The following is a 25586-nucleotide window of genomic DNA, read 5'->3' as shown; positions in this document are numbered from 1 at the left end:
CTTTATCTTGGACTTAGAGTATATCCATCAAACTTTAAAGTTTAAAAACGATCCGGTTAGGGTTTTTGAGTCCTTTCACACTGTACAGTAGCCCTGCTGTTCAAAGGATTATTCAAAACTCATTCAAGGTTTTATTGAACTGTAAATATTTATTTTTCATCAAAGGAAGGAAGTCCCTGAGGTGGGCTAGGCATCCAGCTGGCGGCTTTTCAACAATATAGTAATTTTTGTACACCCTTTTCCAAGCTGTGCAGTCAGCGGGAGTCAGTAGCTGTTGAAGACAGGGTCTCTTGTAAAGGCCAGGAATAAGGGCAAATTTCTCGCAGATAAACACTACGGGCCATATTCTGCTCTAGAAGTGATTTATCCTAATTTTCTTTCCCCCCAAGCCAAAGGTTTGATTTCATTATAAAGCAAAGCAAAACACTTTTTTTCCACTCAAAGGATAACATTGTGTAGACTCCTGAGTATATCATTATAAAATCTTTCCCTAATTTAGATGCATTTTCAAAATACATTATTTTTTACCATTCCATAGGAATGGAAGCTAGAGTTTGATGCTCCTCCAGGAGACACTAAACCTCTGTGTTTGCAAACATGATAACAGCACTGCACAGATGTTTCAGACAAGCATGGCCCTGCATGAACACAGAAAAAGCCCTGTCCAATCTCCTGATACTAAATTATACAGGGAGCAAAGCATGCAAAATTAATACTGCTCATGATACTGAAATAAGGAAAATGCCAATCACAGTCTCCAACTACTGATATGAAGAGTCCCAGAAACACAGGATTTGGACTAAAATCTGTGTCAGCGTTAATGACTCACTTGCAAATTGGTATGATTATTTATTTTTCAGTATTACTGCCCACGGATGCTTTAACTATGGCTTGAGACATAACTGTGTTAGTGCTGCATGAAAGCAAGATTCAATACAGGATGAAATACCGAGATACAATTAGTATTGTACAAGAAAACATCAAAGTAAATATTAATTGTGCTCGCTTCATAAATACGATCTGTGTCATTTTTTTCTGTTGCTGTTCCAAGAAAGGAAAATTTTGCAGAATGATTTAAAGAATCCAGTCCTACGTGTGTACAGCTGTTTGGGTGAATGTATAAAATTGCTTGTTGGAAACTATCACCCTCCCAGCACTGAACTGGGTAGGGTGGAAAACATTAGATCTTAGCTGGGCCAGTTCTCCAGCAACTTGCTCTGGCTGGACCTGCTGTGAGCAGAAGACTGGTCTGCAGGGCTTCTGAAGGTCCGTGGGGTCCTATGAAGACACAAAATGCTAATGGTTTGCTATATGGATGAATAGAGAAGGCCATGTATTAGTCATTTCATGCAGGAAAAAAAATATCTGAGATTTAAGCATAGCCTGGAGGCTTACATACAGGAAGATTTGCAAGTGAATATAAAGTCAGTATTACATAAATACAAGCTAAAGGATCAAAAGGCAGATAGCATGGTGGTGTTTTCCACAATGGTTAGGTACTCAAATGTCAGATCAGGCTTGGGAAGAAAGATTAATAATTCCATTTAAATCATATTGTACTAGAATAGGTGTCTTGAGATCTGTGCAAGGACTAGAAAGACCAGGAGAGAAGAAAAAAGAGCAGAAGGATGATGTGAGGTTCAGGCAAATTCACCCTGATCTGAGCTGACTTGAAGCTCAGGTCCAAGACACATGCTTTGCACCAAGGCATGGAGCATCTGCACAAACATTTTGGGGTTATTGCTTTGGTGTCATCCTCTTAAAGGGAAGAGGAAGATCCCTAGTGCCGTCGTTACACTTGACCCTCTGTGCTTTCTGCTCTGAGCATAAACCCCTTAGCAAATTCATGCATAAATATTGTACAACTTTTACAGTTATGTTTAGCTGCTTAAATTTCAAACCTGTGTAAATGGAATAATTTTATTTATTTATTTTTCACTCTGCACTGCTGCTCAGGGGCAAATACATGAAGAGGATGCATTTCAGAATCAAAGCTTTTGACTTGAAGTTTAGCAGAGTCATTAGTCATGTCACACACACCAAGACGGTGGAATTTGGCATAGCTGTTTAAACTTTAACAAGGGGTAAATTAAATGAACCTTTACCTAAGATATACTGCTGAGGACAGAATGCCTATGGTTGTAATACAAATGCTAATTTATCAAGCACTGTTGAGTACTCAGCTTCATATTAAAATACCAGTGTCAGCCAGGATCAATCCCTACAAATCTGCCAAGAAAGATACAACTTGGATCAAACAATAACATTTTCACTAAGGCTGCACAGACACATTTTGGCTCTGATGTGTTTTCCTGGGTGAATTACAAAAGCAGGATTTGGAGATTCTTTCGTCTTGGGAATTAAATGCTCAGAACTATTGTCTGTCAACTTGAAAAATGTTAGATCTGCATCTCTCCGCAATTGTCTTAAGTTTCTTGGAATTGAGCCCAGCTATTAGCAGGGGGTAAATAAGACAAAAATTGACAACAATGTGCATTATAGGTTGAAGTGTTGAAGGATGAGTTTTAGATGTGAACAGTTAATGGATTTCTTAGAACTGTGGTATTTGATTTAAAGCTTCCCGTGTTTTTGAAGCAAGCTCACCTCAGCTGCTCTCTAAAAATTAAAAAAAAAAAAATATTCCTTTTGAAGTACTGCAAAAGTGTGAGAGAGTGTTTATTAAAAATATGTTTCAAACATGCAGCGTTATAAGCTCGAGGTCAGCCAGATCCAGTTTGGCTGTTGGTATAGACCAACACGTTAAAGTGGAAATTGCTTGGTGAAATAAGGGTTAAGTATCTATTATTTCCAAGTGTATACACATTATTTCCAAACTCCTCCTTTTATTTTCATAGTATACTGTGCCCATGTGAGTACAAGGTTGTAGATCAGACTGGGAGTGATTCTGCCTTTTCAGAGAAATTAGTTTTGCTTCTTATTTCTGCCACCCTAGGTATTTGGACAGTAAGAATCTTTCTCCTCTTCTATGTGATGAGCTGGGCTTTCTATCCTACATCATCTTCACTAGGGCTGAAAAGTCCCAGGAAACAAATGGTAATTTTACAACAGAGACAACGAGTGAGTAGCACGGTTAAAATATGGCAAGCTTGTAAAACATCCCAGTTCAACAGGTTTATTCAGTTGTATGCGACAAGCGCAAATATGAATACCTTCACACAAGCCTCAAGCAGCGTGAACAAGTTTATATATGTATTAAAGCTCAGTTCAATAAGGTACTTCAGCCTGAGGTTATTTAAATGTGTATGTAGTCCTATTAAATTCAGTGTGTATATTTACATCCATGCACAGTTACGTGTGTGCTAAAACACTTTGCCAAGCTGAGGGGTGGCAAACAAAGCAAAGCCTTTATTCCCCTCTATTTATTTTACTCCTGAAGCAAATAAGTATTTTTTCAGTTCTCTCTGGACTTCCTTTCTTAGGAAAATATTTTCAGTGTTATTCTTCTTTAGGTTCTAGAGCTGTTTCTGGAATGGCAACAAGTTCCCTGACCCTTGCCCATGGCAATGGCCTCTCCAAGCAGCTGATGGAGGCTTTGGGTAGACCCTGGCCGCACTTACACCAACTTCCATTTTTTCCCCAATGTTACCACCAACTTTCACTTTGGAATTTGAGATAGGTTTCTACCTAGAACACAGATAAATCGACAGACAATAATTCAACAAACAGATTCCAAAAACAGTGTGCACATTGTGGCTTTAAAACTTGACTTTACTCAGTTGGGAAACATCACCCCCTGCACTGGCCTGCCTTTAGTGAGCTATTGTTATGGCCTAGTAATCACATTTTACATCTGGAAGTTTGCTGGGTTTTTTCCCATATAGACAAATGACTATTGATTTTCTCAAGAAGAAAAGGAGGATTTTTATTTTTTTTTTTTTTTAACACTGTGTTTCCGTGATAAAAAAATATGCATTATGGCATTTGAAAGTAAAAAACTTCTGCATATATTTGGTTGATGGAAACCAGCTGGGGGTCATGATGTGCATCAGAGAACCTTCCAAACAATTTTTCACAGTTTTAGTGAGAAACATTAGTCTGAGTCTGAACATGAGCATTTGAGTTGTTCTATATGATTGGGCCGTACGGCCAACATGGGATGGGCTGAACCGGAGAGACTTTGTGTCTTCTGTTTTTACAGAGTATCCCTCACCTGGGGTAAGACCCTGTAGCAATATAAACTAATAGCATAGATTCAGTAGCTGCACTATCATTGGATCACTGGGATACAGAAAATGCTACTTGTAAACTATTCAGAGTACGCCAGAAGACCCAGCGAAGTACAGGAGCAGACAGGTTAGGTGCAGCTTCACCAGGGTTCTTGTAAATGAGTTTCCAAGTTCCCATTGATCATTCCTCTTTGCAACATGTGTACGAAATAGCAATCTGGAGTTTCAGAAGTGTCATGTCCGGATGATGAGTTCATCAATTTTCTTTGGCTGTAGGTTTCCCTTCAGTGGCTGGAAAGTAAATTATGGGAAGCTGAAGGAGAAAGCTGTAAATTATTGGGCTCTGCCAACCTCAAGATCCTCAGCCTGATGGATCTTTGATTTGACAACAATCTGCTTGTCAGTCACTCTTACAAAATACTAACACGCTCAATTATCAAATGTGTTAGTCAACTGTTAAATATAATGGGTAGAACAGTCAAAAAGTTCAGAGATGCAAAGACTAGGTCAGATTCAGCTTCCATTCCTGCTGCAAAGCATCTGCTGAAGCTCAGGCGCTGTTCATTGTCCTGTGACAGCAGAAGTTATTTTGGTTTTACAGTATTTTTCAAGAAAATCTGTCTCTTTCTATGAGGAAACTGAAAAGAAGAACACAAACATTATTGCTCACTTTCACCAGGTGCAGTCCAAGTTTTTGCTCATGGTCAATGGGAATGGGGTGTGTCCAGCTCCCCAAAATCAGTCTCTTTAAAGATTCAGAACACAGATTATGTGCCTGAATTAAGTCCCCAGGTTTGGGTGGAAATGGCATGTTACCTTCAATGAAGGGTATTTTATAAGTAGTATATCAGGTGTTAAAATGTCTCCTAACAGCCAGTGCAAAAAGCTTGTCTTCATCTGAAAGACCCTTTGAGAAAATGAGTGTACTTCACCATGATCTTATCTGTCCTTCTGTATTTTTTCCCATCTGGTCTGTGAGCAGCCATGGCAGCTCTTACTGTCCACTTTTATGGCATCTAGCGCTGTGATTTGGACCTAAACCAGTCTGGAGATGACAGAGACCTTGGGGAGCTGAGCATCATGTTTCCTCAAGAATTATATGAGCAGATAAGAAAACTTGGCTCTCTTTGGAAAAGCAGAAGCCGATGGTGCATTGGGAATGCTGTGGGAGCACAACTCAACAGGAGGGGAAGGAGAAGGGGCCACCAGTCTCTAGTTGCAACCCTTGGAAATAGGGAACAGGCAGTAAGAGTTGGAGAGAAATCCACAGTGCAGTAAAGGTATGTTGTCCATTCCTTCTTTCCCCTCAAAAATATGAATTTTAAGAGTATTTTACCAGGAATAATGCAGGGTATCCCCTCTAGTGTTACAGCATAAAAAGAAAAAGGTATGTGGTAACAGTCATCTGCGCCTCTGCTGGTGGAGCAGCAGTAGCAAGGTGGCTTGGAAATACCTACTCACAGGAATACCTGTCCTTAATGAGCACTGTTAGTTTAATTGCCCCCATTACAGATGTTATCAGCAACAGGAAGAAAAAAGGAATTGCCTGTCAGGCAGAGCAGGAATGCCAGGACAGTTGGCAACAGGGACAGCTGTGTGCTGCTGAGCACACAATGAAACTGCCAGCCAGCGCAAGTAAGGAATTACACATTTGAGCATAAAGCCTCTCTTCAAATACTCCTGCACCTTTTTTATTATATGACTATATGTAAATTCTCCTAAAATCGTGTGCCTGTAGAGCTGATTATAAGCACTTGACCACTGGTTCAGAATGCTCTGAGGCACCTCCCACCAGTTCATGTTGGCAGGCTTTTTATAGATGTGGCATTGATCAATTATTACATTTAATTGCTTATGTGGAATTTAAAAAGAAAGTGGTACCTTTAAGCATACTGGTCTGCTCAGGAAATGATGATGAGCATTAGTCTGCCTCCTCATGCTGTAAATTATGATGGGCCGCTGTAGATATGGGTGTTGTGCTAAACATTAAAAACAGTCATCAGGACACAAATAAAAGTATGAGTGATAACCACATGCAAATTTATCCCCCATTTATAGCATGCTAGTAAATGCTGACGTTCAGAGAGAGGGGATGTAGTGCAGGAAGAGGATGTTGGGTTTTGCAATTACAGTCCAGATCCATTCTCAAAAGATTAAAGTTTTACACCGTGGTTGTTCTCAGGAAATTTGCTGAATCCTAGTATTTAAGATGAAAGCATAAGAAAGGATGATTTTATTTATTTATTTATTTTAAGAATTGTCTGATAGGTTCGATTTGCCAGTTCTTACTGATGCAAAACTTTTCACAGACTTCAATTATCAGTAAATTGTGTTGACCTCAATAAGGGTTTTTGCAGGACCGGACCCCATAGCATGAATAGCTTGCTCTGCACAGAAAAGTGACTGCATGAAAATGACATCTTATTACTCATCAGTTCTGCTTCCCAAGGGCACACCAAGCTCCTGCATCTGACCTTAATGACAAAAGCGAGGTTTTGATGCTTGTTCCTCCTGCAAGACCTTGAGAGCTGGTGGAACTGGGCTGAAAGTTTGTGCAACAGCAGCAGAATTTGGATAAGAATCACCTTGCAGAGTGGTCTTGTCACCCTGGTCCTGTGTATCCAGAGGGTGTGAGCCCCAAGGCTGTCCTGAAACCCAGCTCCCCACATGACAATGAATCAACCATCATTTTCCCAGTGGACTACTCCATTTCAGGAGCTTTAAATGCTCTCTGTTTGCCATCCTTCTGATTTATTGCATTTGTAAAGGTGACCTTAAATATTTTAATGGTAATAATTCTTTCAAGGGCTTGAATCAGTAAATGTGCTGTGTTCATATTTTGGCATTATATACTATAGGCAATTTAATCCATATAAGCGTTTTCAGTGATATTAACACTGTAGGCAAACTGATACTAAAGTTTAAATGTCAGAGAGAGTTTTCATATTACATCTAGTGCAAACAAAGCATTTTTTCTCCAAGTACCGAGGCATAAAATACCAAGAGATAGTAAAGACAGAGAGTGCCAATGAATCCGAAATAAACAGGAGGTGAAATTTATAGTATTTTCGAATATGTGCCCTATCCAAGGACTGCTGCAGCTGCACAGATCTATAAAATCAGAGATAAGAGAAAAACCTTGTAGTGCTCCACAATAAATGCACCTCCACCGGAGTATCTATCTGGATTTCTGTAACCCCTTGGAGATTTACTATTTCACCTTGGATTTATTACCCCACTGTGCATACCGTGGATGGCATTTTATATTTCTTCTATCGCCGAGCTCATTATTTAATGACAGGTCCCAGTTATAATCACAGTGCAAGGATGTGCCATCAAACCATCATCTACCTCTTGCAGAAGGGTGAAAGCAAAGAAACCCTGGGATGATCCCACCAGTATTTATTCAGTGATGTTAATGCCATGTTTCACTCGATGGGCAGCCAACACTCTCTCTTACTGGGGAAAAAAGCATGGGTTGGATAAAGAGATGTCTTTCATGGTTTTCTTCTTGCGATGGGATGCCAGGTGATACCCATGCCAGAGTAAGTGATGCCCATGGCTCTGGAAAGCCACTGGCCCTGGTTAAGTACACCCCATGGGGATACCTGAGCTAACCGAGTGCTCAGCGGCACCAGCTCATAAAACCTGGCAAATGGTCAGAAAGTTTACTGCCTGTATACTGCTGCTTATGACTCCATAAACCACCAAGGATAACGTGTGTGGAAACATGGGCTGTTTGTCAGGATGTTTTCTTGTTAAATAACCTGACCTGCTCTGAAATCTTCTGCTGTCATCCCAGGCAAAAAAACAAAACAAAACAAAACAAAACAAAAAAGGTGGTTGTGGGAAGCAGCCCACTAAAAGGAAGTAAAGCAACCTGTGTGCATGCTCAACAGGGTATCTAAATAATATATCCTCAGTCCCATGGAAACACTTACCTTGACTTCAACTCCCATTTTTCATACAGGTAAATAATAAAGGTTGAACTCAAGGTAACTGCCTGTTCTGTACTTAGGACATGTTCCTGCCAATGTCCTTGAGCCATGGACATCTCCCTTTCTCAGGCTCCTTGGTGCAACAGCCATGTCCGATGGCTGCTCCTGCTATGTCTTCCTGCTCTGCCCAGCCAGCCCTGGGCTATTCACCATCGTTGCTTCATCCCTGGAGAGACACTAAACCTTAAGAGTTCCCCTTCCTTTTGCAGCAGCAGAATTATGCATGTAAGCACAATGAAAATGGTGATGGACAGAAGAAGCCTGTTCCTATAGGAGTGCCAATGCCAGCATAGCCACCATTTGTTTTGCTCCCCTGATGCAGAGATGGGCACCTCCAAACTAGATTTCCACCTAAGGAAGAGAATGTGAGCATGGAAACAACCTCTACATCCTTACAAAGCTTAATCATATTTCAATGCAATCAATCACAGTTTCCCAAACTGTAGGAATAGGAGTCCTTGAACTTGGATGGGTGCGGGTAGTGAGGTGGTAGCTGGATAATGAAGTTTGGGTGCATGGTGTCAATGTTGCTTCATAATCAGCCTGCATTGTGCAGCATGTATTTTTTTTCCCCCTTTCTTCAAGACTTTGCCAATCACCATTATGACACTCAACACAATTGTTAATCAGATTTTTCAGAAGTGGGATGAAGCTGGCAAGCCGTATCCCTCAGAAAGAGCACAAAATGGTGTGGAGTGAGCATCAGCTTTACGGGAGAACAACTCAAGGACTCAGAAGTGAGGATTTTTGAACCATTTCTAGGAGCTACCCCAGTGAAGGATGAGTACAAAATCACAGGAGTGGAAGCACAAGTGCTGTCATGTGGAAGATGAGAGCAGGAGGGGAATGACCACTGAGAATCAAAATGTATGAGCAAATGGTGCTTCTTTCTTGAAGGATTTTGTCCTTCCTGTCAGACACAGAGGTTTAAACCCTCTGAAGGTTTGGCGCAGCTGTGGTGACCATGGCTCCTGTGTATGTTCATCACTACCAGTTAGATACATGGGACCTCACTATTGGACTTGGCAGGGCAGCACCCTTTTACCCCAAGGTATTTTAAAGATGCCTCAGGCAGCTTAAAGGAGTAAAGATGTCTCAGGCAGCATCTGTGTTTAAGGGGGTAAACCCTACGTCTGTTGGGATGCTGAAAAAGGTCTTCAGCCACCATCCTTCCCTGGCCCGCGGGGCTCAAAAGCTGAGCCCTGCTGGATCCTTCTGAGACGTCCGAGAGCAGAAACAGAAAGAACTTAACCCCCCATGGGTGGGAAGGAAGAAGACAGCCTCTTCCAGGAGCAGATTCTTTCATTTTCCAGAAGACTCAAACAGAACTAAGATCTTCGCAGCAGCGTAATTGCATCGAGGTGAACTTCTTTTGCTCCAGGCTGAAGGGCTCATCTGGAACAGCGCTCCATGAGCCCGAAGAGCAAATGTGGCTGTTGCCTTTTCTGGCCATGGCACTCAGTTGAACAGGCAACCTGCGCACAACTTGCAAACTGCAAACCCTCTAAAACTGATGACAAAACGAATGAGCTCAGAAGCTAATTTCAAAGTTCAATCTTCTGTTGAAACCGAGCCAAGATCTTTCTTTAATATTCAGATCTCTAATCAATATTTCCAGAAAATCGAAGTGTAAAGATCAACCTGTATATTCTTGTTTCTGTCTTCGTCCTGATTGCACTGGATTTTGTCAGGGTGTCCTGGGTTCAGCTGTAACACAGGGTCACACTGAAGTCGTGGTTGCAATGACAGTCAGTCTAACCTAATTTTAGCTGCTCTTATTCTACTGCAGGATTATTTTAGCCAAAAGTGATTCTGTAGCTTTCTTTGACCACCTTAAACTGACAAATTGTAAATAAGGTGTTACCACGGCTTGTTTCTGAATAGATGTCATCACCATACTAAAAAACATATATAGAGTGGCTTGTGATAACTGCTACTACATCAATAGATGATAAACCAATAAATTAAAGTAACAGTGCATAAAATGATGAATTCTGATAGACTTAAAGCAATATAAAATAATTGGAGACTTCATTGCTATTTCCATTTTTAATGGGGTACTATGGCTGTACATTCTTTCAACAGGGGCTGGAAAGGTAAATTAATCTCTATGCATCATCATCAAGCAGTGTAAACATGGCCAAACTTAATTATGATATAATAGATTGTTAAGTGTCTGCCCCACAGAGGTGTGATTGCTCTCAGGCAAGTGATTACAGCAGAAATGACTATCAGACAAGGACTTTTATAAAAGGCTGGTAGTAGCTTTTGCATGCCTCTGACAATAAATTCGACACAAAAGCTATGCCAGGGAGGCAGCTTTCCACGGTCCCAGCTGCAGCAGAACTGTATTCGAGGGACAAACACAAATTTACAACGGAGCATTAATGAAACGTGGCCTGAGCTTCAAGTACAAAAACCTCATTTCTCTTCAAAAACACAATAGGAGTCATTGGAACTGCATCCTGGGAGCAGGATGGAGGTGATGGGCTTCCCCAGCTTGCCTCCCTGCACCAATTGGCACCCTGCTCTGCTGGACTGGGGTCCAGAAGGCTGGAAAAGTCATGGGAGGTCACTGGGCTGAAGTACTTGTATAAAAAAGGCAGAATTCTTACTTGATGCATTGTCCTTCAGAAATTGCAGGACATTAAGAAGAGAAATGCAATAGAACACGTATTTTCTACTTCTGTCTCCGGTATTGTTTTCTGTTCCTGGCACGGGTATGTGATTTTATGAGCCCATTATACCATGGCCCCTTTTTCTGTGGTAGCAGTTTAATTTATACTTACATATATAAGTATATATTTATACTTAAAAGACATACCCTGCAGTGATCTTGCTTCTTTAATGGACCAAGTTTATTAAAGGAACACAAGGTAATAATTTACGGTTTAAATGCAGCCACAAACCCTAGTTCAGAAAGCTCATACTACAGAGTATTTGTGAGACATTTTGGGAAACTAATCCTGAGAAGAGAATATGTTTTATTGAATAGTTTCAAGCAGGCTAGAGTCGATGCCTGTACAATGTGGGCAGCAGAAAATTCAGGCCAGAAAATACCTTTTAGTCTCTGTGAAATTATAGTTATGTCTGTTTAAAACTGATACTGTAGTGTAGGTTTCAACATCATGATGTTGAAACTGGTATGAACTGGTCAGGTATGGAGTAGCAAATCTTTTTCACACCGTCAAATGCCAAAAGGTATCTTAATAACCGGAAATCAAACAGCAGCATGATCTTGAATTCCTTGATTACTCTAAGCCGCTTTTTGGAGTTCAACATACTTGTGTTTATTTCCTGCTAATTGTGCTAAGAGTTTTCTGCTGTTAAATTGCCTCAGGAATTAGGATATGCTTTTGAGAGCAGTGGAAGGACTCCCCTGCTAGCACATCTCCCCAGAAAAAAAACTACAACTCTCATTATGGAAATTATCATGAATGCTGTGTGAAAAGACTGAAAAGATCATTTTAGAGCTATGGCAATGGTCCACTCCAGATCACCAAAGAAGCCACTTGGACCCATCTTGATAATCAGAATAAAACAGCAAAGAAGACACAAAATGTTAAAATCCCAACTTTGTACTTGCAGAGGTGTTCTCTGTGCTTTAATTCCTGGTTTAATTCTTTTCTTAATTCTCAGAAAAGAACACCACTTTGCTCATTGTTTGCACCACCTAAAATTAAACCTGTTTAATCCACATGCATCTCAAAGTCAGACTGCATGCCAGCATCTTGCTTTTGCATTTCCACTCTTTGATAATAGCTTTTACTAGCAGCCCAGTATAAACTCTTAATTTTGCCTAATTCCTCTAAATGCACAATGATTCTTCAACTGGAAAGGAAAGAGAGTAGCTCTGAATGATCCATATGTTAAAGTACTGTATTTTCATCATTTAAATGATAAACTTCCCATCAAATATCCACAAACGTACACTCATGACTCCCATCCAATGACGTATTGGCCAGAGGCACATACATTGTTTTAATTTATTTTGGAGTAAAGGTACTTTCCTGCCGAGTTTGAATAAGCTTACTATGTACCAAACAGATGTTCAATAAAACAGAGACTTTACTGAATATGACATATAAACACAAGAAAAGAAGATGAAGGAAGGAAAACTGCAGAATATATGGATTCCTGGTTCATCAAACAACAGGCCACAGTTTTAATCAGGACCCTTTTATGGATAGAGCAGTAATGAAACAGAAGGATTGGGGATGCCTTGGAAGAAGGTAACATCTATGCATTGGCTGTGGTGGAATTAACTTCGATGTATGACTGTATGCAGTTTCATCCTCTGCAACAGCCTGATGGCTTCTGTGGCTGCTAAATTGTTCCTCCTATCATGGAAAAAAATCCCTAAAACATTCAATTGCATGATCTGGGAGAATGAGCCAGTCTGGAGGTGGGTACATGAAGTTTCCTTCCCATCACGTAAAATACCCAGTTTTGCTCTTGCCAGGGAAGTGTTTCTTAAAATGCCCAAGACTTGCATCTATTCAGACTTTTCCTACTTGCAGAGGTGCTATTTAAGGAGGCATTGAGGAGAGCAGAGCCAGCCTGATTCACTGAGAGATCAAAGAGGGAATGCTGCCTTTGAGATAAAGATGTCTTTGCTTTGAAAGGTTTCTTCTTTGTTCAGGAGTGTTGCAGTGGGATGTCCACCCACCAGGAAACGTCTCTCTGAGTGAGACAACTCCTCCTAAGGAGTCACAAGAGGAGCAAACTACCTACTCTGTCTGCTCCCAGCGAGCTTAACCCTGGGGGGGGATGAAGTTGAATTTATGAATGTTTCCATCAAAGCGAGACTTTGTGTGAGACCTTCTCCAGACCTGCCCCAGCTCCATGGCTGGCTGCAAGCAGGGCAGTACAACTATGCCCTATGATGTGCCTCCACCTTCTTAACAGATAATTAGACTCAAAGCTGCATCATTTAAAACTAGAAAAATTTAAAACTTTAATTTTTTTAAAGTCTTAAAATTTTTAAAATTTTATTTTTTTTTTAAATTTTGAAAGCGAAACTTTCTTCTTTGCAAGTGCTCGCAGATACGAATCTCAATGCTGATTCACTGAGGAAGATTTATTGTCATTTTAAGCCTAGCAATTTGCCATGCTTGTCCAGGACATAAACAGTTCTTCCTCTCTACCTTCCTGAACTGATGGTGTCAAAGGGGTGAAAAGTTAAAGTATTTAAATACTTGGTGGGCATTTTGGTAAAATCTGATGATACAGAGGGCAAACTGGCTGTTGCAGATGCTTCCATCAGAGCTCTCTATCCGCATTACTCAGGACTTTCAAATTCAATCCTGATAGCATTGATAATGTTCTGGCATGTAGTGTCAGCAAGACAACCTACATGAACATTGTTAAGCTGCTGAGGCTTTCTCTCAGTATAATGGAGTGGAGAGAAAAGGTAACAAGAGCTTACTGGGAACAAGATCTTTACAACTGAACTGTACACTCAGAAAGGGGTCAGCATTCTCCAGGCCAATGCCTTGATCCTTTTAGCAATATCCGACTGCTTCAAGCTCAGGAGATTTTCCCTGGGGCTGTGCCCTGCAGAGGGAGCTGGGCGTCACAGGTTACACTCCAAATACTTGCAAACAAACAGGAGCAAGAGTTTGTGGGGGAGCTAGGATTCATTGGACAGCAGCCTGTCTGGTTCGAATCAGCAGGTATGGAGACTTGGGCATCTTGAACTCGTTTGTTTGTTTGTTTGCTTGCTTTAAATTACCATGTCCATCTGCAGGACCTCAAAACTCTTGGAGTTACCCTAACCTTATGTCTACAGCATCCCTAAGCCAAAGAGAAGACTGTGATGAGGTGGGTTTTTTTTTTTAATGTAGTCTTTTTGAGAGTTTAATTAGGGTGCATGAGCTAGGGAATATATTTAGTGGTACCTTAAGCACACAGATGAACGTAACCGCTCACTGGGTTGGAGCAGCATTTAAATGGCAGTGGCTGTTTTGGTGGGATCTTTAAGCAGCAAAGGGAATTGCATTTGGGAGCAGAAGGTTCAAACAGAAAATTGTAATGATGAAGCCAATCAATTTCATTAAAGCTGTTATTTTAATTCCATCTTACATGACTGAGTATATTTAAACAGCCGCAGTGAGGCACCTCTAGTCTGTATGTGAATGAAGTCTTCTGAGGAGCGTTTTAATTCTGAAATGGGAAAAGTAACAGTGCTTTCTGAGCTTGTCACTGATATAGCTGAAGCTTTTATGCTGCTTCTTCTTTCCAAAGGTCAGGCTAATGTCCTGACTTTGAGTAATACCATTAGTATGAATAGTTACTGAAGTTAAATCTCAATGTGTGTTATTTGGTTGGGAACAGGCAGGCACTTTCAGTGATAAAGTTTCTTTCAGCAAATTCTCAGCTTTTCTTGACTCTCCCATATGCACTTTTGGAAGGAACTTCCTTTCTACAACCTACAAAATGTGTGCTTTCGTTTACATATGTGAAGTCATGATCAACTAGTCAGTACCTGCACATCTGAGTTTTTCAGGTACAGGTGCAAAAATCCAGACACATAGTTTGCAAGGAACGATTGAGCTTAAAACAAAAAATACACTCATTCTGAATGAGTCCTAAATACCTTTGCTTTTTTTCCCCTCTAAATCACATGTCACTGTAAGGCCAGGAAGACAAAGAATGATCTCAGGCAAACTGCTGCTGCATGTGTAGGAATCGGTTCCAGCACCATGTAGGGCTGTGGGCCATGTGCACAAATGCCTTCCGTCATAACATAGATGGGTAAAATAGTGGGACATGGTTACAGCAGCTTTTGTCTTCAGCACCCAGCAGAAACTTCAAGTTCAGCCATTGTAAAATGTGGTCTCTTTCCCCTCCCACTCCTTTCTTTTCATTTACAAAACCTCCTGAGTAATTTATCATAACATTCCAAGAATAGTTTAGGTGTGAATGTAGGACACAAAATAGCTCAAGTTTAAAAATACTTAGTGGTCTGTTTTCTGGAGAGCTCAGCCAAGCAGCTGTGCATGGAAAGCTGTCCTTCTTGTGCTGGGCTGATGACGGCTACCCCTGAGGCACCACTGACGAGCAGGTAAAGGACTGCACCGATCCTGACCTCATCACTAGGAAGGCTGTGGTGCTCAGGATGGTTAACAGACAGCATCACAGCAAGGAAAATGCATGAGGGCTATTTGAGGCAACACTTATTGTCAGGTCTGCTTTGTGCTGCAGATAAAACCATGTGCCACAAAACTGCATAGAAAGTGAAAATGGGAGGGTGGACTTTTTCATCCTTTGTTGAGCATGTTGGAATGAAAAATGGGAACAGTGGTAAAATGCCCCAAAACTTTTAGAAGTCTTTGAGGGACTAGAGGTTAAGAGACAAGGGCTGGGGTTACTGTGAGGATCAGAGGTTCAAGGAAGGCATTAATCAGTCAGAATTTCAATGAAGAAACACCAACTCTGAAAGAAAAGTCATGCCATTGTGAGCAGTAGGTGAGAATATTCAAATACCAGTGAGGTAATAAACATTCAGTTGAGAAAAGTGAGTAGGATATATCGGTAAAGAGGATGGAAAAATTAACAGCAAATTAATTGCTGAAGAAAATAGAAGGTCTAAGTGGCAACCAGCATCAGCTGTAACTGTACCTTTTCATAAAGAAGCCACTGAGATGGTAACCTGGAGATTTCTAAAGCTCTTCCTTGGCAACCAACATGCTAGTTACCCTCCAATTGAAATGCGAAAGTAACTCAGCTGTGGAACTGTGATTGGTTTCTTCAAAATACATGGCAAGGTTTCCTCATTTACAACAAGGAAGCAATATTGCCCCTTTAATAATAGATTATTTTATATCCCTGTCCACAGCATGAGCCACCAGGCATTCAGAACCAAGCAGTGAATAAACAGGCATTTGCAATATGAATTATGATATCATGTAAATAAAAGCCCGTACAGACCTATTGCATCATTACTATGCTTAAGTACCCACAATCAGGAGCAGCAAATCTCCTATGCCAGCTGATGAATTCCAGTGTGATGCCGAAGTTTCAAAACACTGAAGCGTGGGCAATATTTTTAACAAGATGGTTTGGCAGTTTTAATAATTCCCAGATCCCAAACACATATGAAACAAGGCCTTGATGAGAAAGGTCTGATTACAAATAACCTGCAGAGAGATGAAAGTTCTTTTTTAATATCTGTTTTTTTAAGTCTGCTTTAGACTTTCAAGAGGCTTCAAAAGAAGGCAAAGACTGAAAAACAGTTTGATTTAATACTGTTAGATGTGTGAAATAAAATGCTGGACAATAAGAGATGTAAATCAAGCAACAAGTGCAAATGACTTAAATCAAATTAAAGGGCTAATTGAAAATAATGGAATTAGAACCTTTTTTCGTTGTTTTTATCCATCTGTTTTTCATCACCGTTTGCAACAGCATTTTTTTTTATCTTCTTTACTTTGAAGAACAAACTTTCCCCACCATAAAAGACAATGATTTCAATCAGCATCTCAAATGTCATTCTATGGGGATGTAGATGCTAAATGCCAGTCAGGAAGAGAAGCACCACCAGCAGGACAGCCAGAGCGCTATACAGCCTTTGTCTAAAGAGCTTTCTGATACAACACCATGATACCCAGTTATCTCCCATTGTAGTGATCCTCACTAACACATCTTTGCTTTCATTCACTGTAATCTCTAAAGGAAATAGTTTTTTCTGTGTTGTAGCATACTATTTATGTGCTTTTCTTTTCATAATAGCAAAGGAGTGATTTCACTGCAGTGGGATTGGTGTGAATTCAAACGGGCCTGTCCTACGGTAACATGCTCTTCTCTGTTCTTGGTGCAATGCCACATTGTGTGGGAGACCAGGCATGCCAGCAGAAACACAATTATCCTTATGGCTCTTCATTGTCCCACTTCTTTCACCTTCTGCGGTGCCATTGCCCTGCCAGGCTGGCATCTCCTTCCTCTCCTCTCTCCCTTTCCAAGCCCAGCACATCTCATCTCCCCAGCCATTTTTTTAGCTTCAGGGCAGGAATGGCTCAGCAAACATGTGTTTGCCCCAAGGGTCTACAGAAGCCAGAAGTCTGCAGTGCTTAGAAACATACAGTTGAGCAGTACATGATTGCAGAGTGCATCTGCATGGGGATGTTACCTGCAGCCTTTGAATAAGGCTTTGCTTTGCAGAGCAAAATTCAGCCTTGAGCCCACCAACCTGTTAAATGCGTTTTGTACAGAAAACTCCACCAGGAAGCCCTGTCATCAGTGTTCAGAAGGTTTCCTTGCAGAAATCAACTCTGAATGGGCATCAGAGCTGGGCAGCATGGCAGGTTCAGCTGCTCCATGGCTTTAGGGGTTATCTGTGCTCTACTCCATCCTGCACATGAACAGACCACGCTGCCTTTCTCAAGGGCAGCTTTATTTTAAATCTCCCAGAAGAACAAGGGGGAAACCAACTGAGAAAACACGAGGACAACTCCCCTGCTTGTGAGAACAGTATTTTAAACATGAAATTATTTCCCCTGTGTACTGCTGTGCTGCCTCTTCATTAGAGGGAGAGAAGTGTTTGCACTTGTCTGATGCCAAGCACTCATGGTATGCAGAGGCTGCATAAAGAAATCATTTCTGGTGCTAAAAACCAAACCGCCACTGCTCCTTAAGTTTGGTGAAACATCCAATCAGTCTCAGTGGGGTTTTGCAGGAAAAGGAATTAACAAAAAAGGAGGAGGGGGGAAAGGGGGAAAAAGGAAGAGAGAAGTCCACCAACCCCAGTGCATTCCCATAATGAAGGGTCTAAAAATGCCCCACTCATTGATGCAAAATTACAGTTATTGTTTATCCTCCTTCTACTTCACACAGCTTTATACAATACACACCACGAAAAATACAAGCAAACAACCGACACATTAGTTAAGAGACCTTCCATTTTACTTTGGCAGTTCACGATAATGGAATTTAATTGTGGAAAAAGCTGAATAATTTTAGCTGAATGTCATTTGGTTCATTCAAACTGGGAATCAGGGACATTTTTAACAAAGGTTTTCAAACTTCTTTTGAAATCAGGAAGCTGCTGTGCACAGATAAGGGGAGAGGTTTGAGGATTCTCTATCAGAAATTTCAAGGTTTTTTCCATCTGCTTTTTCACATTAACTGGTAATTATCCAGAAAGGCACATAATAGTGCAGAAATGACAGAAGCTGACAAAGGTTTTCCTAAGATATGTAAATTGTCAGTGATAGGCAAGGTGCAACAGAAAGGCTTTCTACAGCACAATTATTTATGCCAGTTTCATTTGCTTTTAGGTAGCACTGATGGCATACCGCAACACCACGTTTATCACAGGCGCTGCACATTCCCTTCACCACCAGCAAGCAGGAAAGATGGCAAAAATGAGCTTGAAGGTTGGTGGTCTTCTCTGACTCTGCTACTTTATATTAAATAGGTGAGTGTGTGCCTGTGAGTATAGATAATTCTGAGGACTCTCTTGTTTACTATATCATACCCATTCGTTTCCCACGCTGCACAAATAAGTAGAGGGACCCTTCCCATTGAAACAGCTTCCATATATTGGTTACAATTGCTCTACGAGTCCACTTTCCTCACAGCAGTGTTAATTGAGGGAGGATGCATTAGAAGAGATGCTCATCTGCTAACCCTTTCCATTGGGGCAGCCACTCCATCCACTTTTAACAATTCAGTGTTGGGATGGCCAGGTTATACTCCTTAAGGGAGAAAACTCCCTCCCTCCTAAAATTGCCTAGTCAGTCTGAGAAATTATTACACATAGGAGTGTAGGAATGCCACTCCCATGACATATCCCCAGTGGTCAGTGGGCCCCAGGTCTTGAACAAGGATTCACATGAGTATTTTAGGTCTCTGCTATACAAGCAGAGGGATGGAGAGTGGAGGTTTGATAAATTCCCCGGTTCAAAACGGGAGGCTGAGCTTCCGAGTCCTTCTGGGAAGTTCACTTTTATTTGAGTCAAGTGTAAGGGGTTGTGCATGGGAGAAATTCCTGCCTGACCCCCGACACACTCAGCTCATACAGGAATTACAGGCTTTGATTAACCTTTTCCGGGAATAGGACTTCATATGTAACTACATATGTAACAAGACGTTATAATACCTTTAATGGATGAAAGGACTTTACCTATCAGTCCCTAATGTAGTGGTACCAGAGGTATTATGGTGGTATAATTACTTTACATTACCACGTGAGTGATGTTAAGTTACTCTGATGGGAGGTGTTTCCATGTGTGTGGAGGGGTGGAATTAATTTCCTTTATGGTAATATTAACTTAAGTTAATGGTGGCTGTGAGAGAGTAAACAAGGATGCAACACAATAGATTTATATGGGAAAAAAAAAAACCACAAGATTGCATTTGAAAGTCAATGGGCTTAGCTATTAGCTGTGAAGACCTTGTCTCCTATCTCGAGCTTTGTTTTCCCAAATCAGGAGGCTGGAGGTCAAACCCAAGTAAAAGAATTCAGGGTGGAGGGAAAGGATTTGACCCACCAGAGCTGGCTGCTGCTCCAGGTGTTCTACCCCTGCAGAGCCAGCCTGGGCTCATGTGTAGTATTTCCTTCTACTAAAAAAAAAATAATGGGTTTTCTTTTATTCCATAAAGAACAAACAAGAACTCTCAAAAGCTGCTTTACTTGGTCAGTGTTTAACTTCATCAGGAGGTGCGGACTCAGAGGATGTAATGTCGTACCGGCTGATTTGGGGGGCTGCACCCCAAAGACAGCTCCTGTGCTCATGCCCCCTTTTGTCAACCCTCCTGTTAACTCACAGGGCTCCTTCCTCTCCTGCCTACAGCTGCCTTTCTCTGTGCAGTCCCTGGTAGTGCTGGAGGGACAAACCCACCAGCTCCAGCTGCTGACACTGGGCTTTAGACCAGTGACGCTGGCTCAGGGTTTTACCAGCCTTGCTGCACACTGGTGAAGCCCCTGATCCCCTCCTTTGCCTCTGGGCTTCTCCTCTTCACTGAAGGTTCGGGCTCAGCAGTCACACCAACATGAATTAAACATGCCTATTTTTGTAAGTAGAAGCTGATATGTTAATTACAAGGGGAGGGAATCCCCAAAGGAGACCCCAGCTCAGTCCCATGGGGAGAGAGCCCAGGACAAGACAAGGTGGGGGACAAGAGTCCAAGCCCAGCTGGAAATTGATTTGGGGAGTATGCTGGTTAAGTTAAGTTAGGTCTCTGAACCAGCAGTGTACTTCTGGTATTTTTAGAGTATTTAGGCTATTAAAAATTTGCTGGAGTGTTTGTTTTTTCATTAGACATTAGGGATTTTCTTTGGTTTTACTTTTCAGGTTTTTTAAACAAATTCTAAATTAGATCAAAAACTATCAGGCTTATGAAGAGGGTCTTAGGTGGTCTGCACACAGTAGAGCTGAGGACTTCTGAGGTTGTTATGCGCAGACACCAGCTTAGAGCTGGCAAGAGGACTTTGGAAAGGCAGGAAGGCACGTAAGGACAGAAACTTCTTTTACTGGGAACAGTTAGAGCTGGGTGAAACCCTGAGAATGATTAATAAACAATCACATGAACAGTGGCATGAAAGCAGCTTCACTGTCACTACATTGCTGTGTTGGCTTGTAGTGACATTTTGGACACTGTCACTGGCAGGTATGTTTCAGAGCAGATCGAGGGTGCTGCCAGCCCCAAGCCTTGGGTCCTGCCTGAAGGAAAGTCCTGAGCAAAGTTTCCAACCCTAAAACTACCAGAAAAAGTCTGAAAAGAGGACCCTCTGCTTGAGTCTGCTGCCAACCTGAAGTCTGGTGTCCCCATTGGGCAATGCCACATGTCTACTTAGAGAGCAGAAAGGGGAGAAGGCATCAAGACAACCCATGTGAGCAGTTGTACTTATCCAGCAGAGCTTAAATTTTGACCATTAAATGACTATGTAGAAATACCATCCATCTACAAGCCAGAGAATTATTTTCTAAAGCTATTCAGAAAATAATTGGGAATAATGAATCCAACGAAAGAAACTGTATACTGAAAAAGAGGTGAAATTCACTGGAGGAATTATTGAGTTCAACTTATTCAGTCAGCCTTATTAGTAAGGAGTTGAAATATAGTTGAAATTGAAAAATGTCTTCGAGGATACTGCACGGGCAGTGGCAATGGATGGAGAGAAGGGTAAGAAAAAATGCTGGGACTGAAAAAAGCATTGCACCAAAGCATACCCATCACTATGGCTCCTGCTGTCTCCTGATGACCCTCACGATGCTCAGCAGCCGCTCTGGGAGTGCCAGTCTTCCAGCAAAGCAAGGCATGGCATTAAGCCCCCAAATATATCTTCTGGTGTTTGACTTTAAGGTTGACCATAATATGGTAGAGGGCATGTGTCAGAGTCCTTGTTCACAGCAGCATCTCCCCATAGCTGTGCTACGTACCCTGAGCTGAGATGTGTAATGATATAGGAGAAGTTCACTCTCCTGCATCAATTTTCTCTGTAATGAGATGCGCGTGGTGGGTTGGTTTGACAGCTGTGGGATTTCACTCTTGCAGACCTTCAGTTTTATATATCCGGTGAGTTTTATGTCAAAAGAGGGGGAGTTTAAAGTACACTAACAGCTTTGTTTAAATAATAGGCAAGAAAAACAGCCCCTCTATTTAAAAGCAGTGTCCCTGTGCCCAAGCACTCTCTCCTATAGAATATCCTGCTCATTTTTCCTTGTTCTGTTTTCATCAGAGACTGCATTTCTGAAGTGCTTCTGGTTTACCCAGCATGGCAATGGAAGGTTCAGAGTCAGAAGGGATTTCTGGAGGTGATGTGTTTTGCCCAAGTCCCTTGCTGCAGAATTTTGGACATGCTTTGAGCAAGCAGTGCCCCCTCCTGAAGACAACTCTCCCACGGATGCTGGAAATCATAAAGTAAAGGTCGCTGGGGACGGCAGGAGCTGTGCATCTTTCTGGGTCACAAAAGGAAGGAAAAAGAAAGCAGTGTAGAAAAAAAGGTTTCTTCAAAATAGTATGTTTTCATTGACCAAAACCTTCACGCTTCTGTGATGCCAGAGCTCCCAAACATCATAACACACATTTTAGGGCAAAAGGGTGGAAATCAGAGCAGGCAAATGTGGGGAGCTAAATACACAGAAATGGCCTGAATGCATCGTCTGGATTTTTTTTTCTGTAGCCTCTTGTTAGACTTTGAAAGAAAGAAAAAAAAAAAAAAAAGAAAAAAGAATTAAACATATTTCAGAGTAATTGAACTATGCTCACATTAACTTACACTAAAATTAGTTTTAATTAAATGAACTTCCCCTATTTGTAGCTGGAAGGTACTTATGTGAGATAAAAAGCTCCATTCTAATAACACTGAGACTCACCACCACTTAATTAGCATCACAACTCAAGGCAGAGCAAGCAGGAAGGCAAGTGGGGAGGTGGGCTTGTGCTGCTAGGTGGGATTTTGGGAAGAGATGCCCCCTCCTACAGCAGCCCACATCCAGAGCCCACCCAGCACCGTGAGGCACACCGGGAGTGGAAATCACACCTAGTATTTGACACAGTTTGTGGCAAAAGCAATTATAATTAACATTATATTAAATATTAAGTCAAGATCATAAGACGTTGATTGGTACTGATTAGCTGTATAATCCATAATTAGAAATCACTGCACCCTTCACCAGGTACTGTAGTGCTTTGCTTATGATTTCACTGCTAAATTAAGCGAGTGATTCAGCTTTTGCCCTGAGTTTTACTTTTGCATATAATTTAGGGCAGAAGCACGTGCTTGCAAAGAAAGGCTCAAGACCTGCTCCTGCTGAGGCTGTTCCCAAACTCTTGATCCTAAAGGCAGCTTCCCATCACTGCCACACTCATGAGAATGTGATAGCCAAATTGCCTTGGACCAACCCCAGCACTGCTTTGTGTGTGCAAGACATAGAAAGAGGAAAGCTCCTTGTGTATTTACTCGCCATCAAAATGGTGAATGCAAAGGGTAAAGTTAAGGCCGTATGTGCTCTCCTGGCTGTTCTCAAGCCAAAGCCAGGTAAAACAGCATTAAGCAGCTCTGAGATGATTTATTGCTTGAATAAAGTAGGGGTACGCTGATACCTTCCCTAGGAAGCAGCGAGAGAAGACTCTTTAGCCTGATTTGATTTCAGATGGCCAAACCTGTCTATGCATCTCTCATTAATGGGATAGAAACACTGACCCTTTGGTAAAACAGTTTGGAGGGGATAGTGGCTCTGGGTTGGATTGCTGCTGCAGGAGGGTGGGTTATTCAAGGTGTTTAGGAAGGCTTGCTGCAACAGCCCTGCCTCCTTTAACAAGGCCTTTCCCTGACTTCATGGGTCCATTTATCCTAGGTACCCATTTATACTGGATAATGTCATGACTGCACATGAGGAAGCACTCATGTTTTTTTAAAGTAAAAACCAAAATCCCCTAACCTTAAGATTTTATGTCTCTGCTACTAGTTTCAGTTACTGCCTTGGCTGGAGACCCATCTGTGGTTTTCCATAGCATTTCTGGATAAAAATACTAAAAGTCTGCAAATAAAACCCCAAACCTGTGGCAGCCTGACTACCTGCTGGAACCCCAGCAGCATCCTCCAGCGCTGAAGGAGAGCTGGTCCAGGGGGACCTTCACAGGCTGAGCTCTGCATCCGCTGCCAAACCCAGGGCTAGAAAGAGAAAATACACTGACATAATTTTTCTTTTCTGATGGCACTCTTTGGAGTCCTAGGGAAGAAATCTTGTCATTCCTTCTGCAATTAGAGCACGCACTGTTATCTTTCAGAACCGATTAATATTGCCTGGGAGTGGAGATGAGATGCTGGGCAGAGCCCGACACTCACAATCAATTAAATCAATGCAGCTGTGATGCTCCACTGATTTTTCCCTATCCAAGCGTTTGTCCCAAAATGGAGCATACACAGTGTTACAGGGGACATATGGAATCACAGGTATCGTGTCTGGCTAAGGACAGGGAAAGCTGTGCTCTGGGTTCACATTTCCCTGCAATGGGCATCGTGAGATGCAGCCCTGGCGTGGGTCAGGGAGGCACTGCGCCATGTGATGCTCAGACACACATTCTCACAGCCTTTTAATGAATTATATTAATGGTTATTATTAATGGTATTAATAATGGTATTTTTATTTAAGTGGTGGCTTTAATATTGCATAGCTCATCTTCTTCTTTTGGCTAGTCCAGGGAAACCTCTGCTATCCCTCCTTCGCAGGGACTGCCCTGGCTGAGCTCCTCAAGCAGCTGTGTGTCCTAGGGAGATCTTTTCCTGTCCAACTACAAAGCATTCAAAACCCAAAGGCCTTTCCCTGGGCTTCCAGCAACCTGAAAAATAAAACAACAAACAAACAGAAGAGAGGACCAGAAAGCACTCCCAAACCTCATGCATTCTTTACTGAAATGTGTTTAGTGTAGGGGATACCTCTGAGTCAGCAGCTAAATGGGCAGTTATTTAAGAAGATTCTCATACCATGACTATGAAAACCAAGGTATTTCTACTCTTTCAACATTTTCATTAGAAAAAAGAAATAAAGAAGAAGCATCATTTGCTCCCTGCATATCACCCTGAGGTGGGCAGCTTCAAGTGCCAGGCGGCTGCTGCACTGCTAGGCTACTGCTAGGTGCAGCATCTTACCATAAAACTGCATTTGCATCAGCCCTCATCTCCCATCTGTGATGCACGACAAATCCATCCACCCAGCAGACAGCCTTTTGGTTCGTAAAATACCAAAAATGTCTATTTTTTTGCCCACAGAACCAATGCATTACCTCAAAGAAGGGGCACCAGAGGGGAGGTCTGGATCCGCCGCCTGCCCTGGAGCTGAAACGCTGCTCGAGTAACAGTGATGATATTGCTGCAAGGAGAGAAAAAAAGCCCTCCTCTCCAAAATGGCTGCAAAGAGTAGGTCTCTGCAGTCCCTTCTTAAACACTGAAGATATTTTCATTTAAAAATATCTACTTCAAGACAGGTTTAATCTCAAAATGGCATTTTCCAGTTTAAAAAATAAAAAACAACGCAACTTCAAAAATGTCTCAAGCTATTTCTCCTTCCATTTTTTTCCCAATTAGATTAATTTAAAATGAGTGAAAAATGTTTCATTCCCTAAGATCCTGAAACCTCTGGTGTCAGCTGAAACCGTCACTTCTGCTCTCAGCTTCAGCCCTCACTGCAGGCACGGCTGCTTTGAAGCCTTTGAAGCGTTTGTGGAACAGACAGAGGCTCTCTGCAGAGAATGCTGGTTGTTTTATATACATATTTAGTGTGTAAAGTGTACGTGTGTGTTTGCGTTAGTATAATATGGATTTTCACAATGCATATGGAAAGATGTAGAAGAGTTCTTGACTTGCAGAACAAAAATCCACCATCTGCCTTGCTGATAGCATCCATAAGGTGACTTTTGCCAACAACTAGGTGACTTCAGCATCGTCCTGAAG

This window comes from Lathamus discolor, chromosome 9 (genome assembly GCF_037157495.1).
Source record: "Lathamus discolor isolate bLatDis1 chromosome 9, bLatDis1.hap1, whole genome shotgun sequence".
In the NCBI taxonomy this organism is placed as follows: Eukaryota; Metazoa; Chordata; class Aves; order Psittaciformes; family Psittacidae; genus Lathamus; species Lathamus discolor.
Note: the sequence above shows the minus strand (reverse complement) of the source record.